The sequence below is a fragment of the Schistocerca serialis genome, unplaced genomic scaffold (assembly GCF_023864345.2).
Source record: "Schistocerca serialis cubense isolate TAMUIC-IGC-003099 unplaced genomic scaffold, iqSchSeri2.2 HiC_scaffold_255, whole genome shotgun sequence".
NCBI lineage: Eukaryota > Metazoa > Arthropoda > Insecta > Orthoptera > Acrididae > Schistocerca > Schistocerca serialis.
The window spans coordinates 57,501-60,000 of NW_026047822.1; positions in this window are offsets into that span (position 1 = coordinate 57,501).

Here is a 2,500-nt window from a genome sequence, read left to right on the forward strand (position 1 = left end):
CTGCGTCAACTAGAGCTGAGCAGCCGGCCGCCCGGGAGTGTGTCCCGGGGGCCCGCGCGAACACGCAAGCGTCCGCTCAATTATTCTGCAAACAGGAGGAGGCTGAGCTCCCCTGCACAACACACCTCGAAACCCTCTCAGGTCCCGGCGGCGCGCAGCGCCGTCCTAAGTACTTGGTCGGGTTCGAGAGAGGCGCAATCGCCCGGAGTTAGGCGAGTAGACGCTTTAGGTGCGACCACCCGTGCTCCCAACTGAGCTTGCCGCTGCCGACAGAGGCCCGGGAGCGTGCTGTCGTGGCATTGCCGGCGGGAGACAACACGCGCCACCTACGGTGACCGGCAGCTCCAACGCCAGCGCCACAGAAGGACAAAAGCCCCACTTGGGTGCCGAAGCGAACTCTCCCAGCACAGCGCACGCGCCAACACGTCCGCACAGCTGCGATACAAACCACCTGCGAGAACCGCTGGGGCGACCGAGCAGCAGACGGCGTCGCGGCGCCGAGCGCCGAGCGGCGGCGCATCCTCAGCGCACACAGTCCTCAATCGGACCAGCACACTGCAGATGGCCACCGCGCTTCGCACCGGGCCCGCGAGGACCTACTTTGGCCGCAAGGCGCCGCGAGCAGGGGGCGCCGGCGCGCAGCTGCGCCGCCTGCCGCGTCCGTCGGCCGGCGCGCCTGCCACTGGCCGCCCCCACCAGCCGGCTGTAGCGCGTGCGCCCACGCACCGCGCTGCCAGCACGCCGGGCGGCCCCCCCTCACCGGCCGGGGACGGTCCCACCCAGCCACCGCCGCGTATCGCCTCACACCCAGATCCCCTTTCACGTTCGTGGGCATGGTGGGTCCCCTTTCACGTTCGTGGGCATGGTGGGTATCCCTGAAACAACCGGTTAATAGCTCGACCGATCGTCGCCAACACTGATTCACCTCTAGCGAGAACAACCGCACCACAACGGGTTACCTGTTGTTCATTTGCGTAACGTCACCAGCAAACGTAGACGTCCATCGCCATTTGCAACGAGTATTGCATGCCTGTGTCAGGTGTCACAACACACTACGTCTGCCCACATAGACGCAACAACATGTGCACGCCTCGAGAACACGTGGAAGGTAGCCCCCGTACGTATGCGGTGTCCATTGCGCGAACGACTGTCAGCCGGCCTCTGCAGGATGTCGCAGATGTGGAACGCGGTGCAACATGCTATCACGGTGTGTGAGAAGAGACGACTACGTCCGAATACACGCTCCACCACATCAACAGACTGCTCATGCTGATCGCCATCCAGGGCGTCCGTTCCTCCCACACGTCTGAATGGCGTACCACACTGCAATCCAGCTCTTATAGGGAGACGACACGTAGCTGCGTGCACAATATTTGGACTGTATGGTCTGCCGTTGCTAGGCGCAGTCGTCGTACGGTCACACATGTTCCACGATGTATCATTCAGTACATACGGACCAATGTGCAGTACAGTTTGTGGGTTTTGCGTACATCGGCGGACAGGTGACAGGCCGTACCACAACGTAGGCTGAGTACGTCGGCATGCGAAGGGCATTGAACATGCAAACTTCTCAACGACCAGCTTGCGAAGGCAGGGGGGAAGGGGGGGGGGCATGTACGTCCTGCTGCTATCCACATTAGAGTGTATAGCAGGAGCATGTGGAAAGTCAGCAACACCTGCAAGGTGTTTAACATGACGCGATACACAGGGGACCGGGCAGTGCGAATAGCGAACTATATTGCGAGGGTTGCGGTTAGGCAACACTACACTAATTTAACGAGTTGCATAACAATTACAGAGCAGGTTCAGCGACAACGTGCGTCAGGTTAAGGCGCAATATAGGTTATGTTGAGGCGCAATATAGGTTAGGTTGAGGCGCAATATAGGTTAGGTTAAGGCACAACATGGGTTACGTTAAAGCGCAAATTAGGTTATGTTAAGGCACAACATGGGTTACGTTAAGGCACAACATGGGTTACGTTAAGGCACAACATGGGTTACGTTAAGGCACAACATGGGTTACGTTAAGGCACAAATTAGGTTACGTTAAGGCACAAATTAGGTTACGTTAAGGCACAAATTAGGTTACGTTAAGGCACAAATTAGGTTACGTTAAGGCACAAATTAGGTTACGTTAAGGCACAAATTAGGTTACGTTAAGGCACAACATGGGTTACGTTAAGGCACAACATGGGTTACGTTAAGGCACAACATGGGTTACGTTAAGGCACAACATGGGTTACGTTAAGGCACAACATGGGTTACGTTAAGGCACAAATTGGGTTACGTTAAGGCACAAATTGGGTTACGTTAAGGCACAAATTGGGTTACGTTAAGGCACAAATTGGGTTACGTTAAGGCACAAATTGGGTTACGTTAAGGCACAAATTGGGTTACGTTAAGGCACAAATTGGGTTACGTTAAGGCACAAATTGGGTTACGTTAAGGCACAAATTGGGTTACGTTAAGGCACAAATTGGGTTACGTTAAGGCACAACAT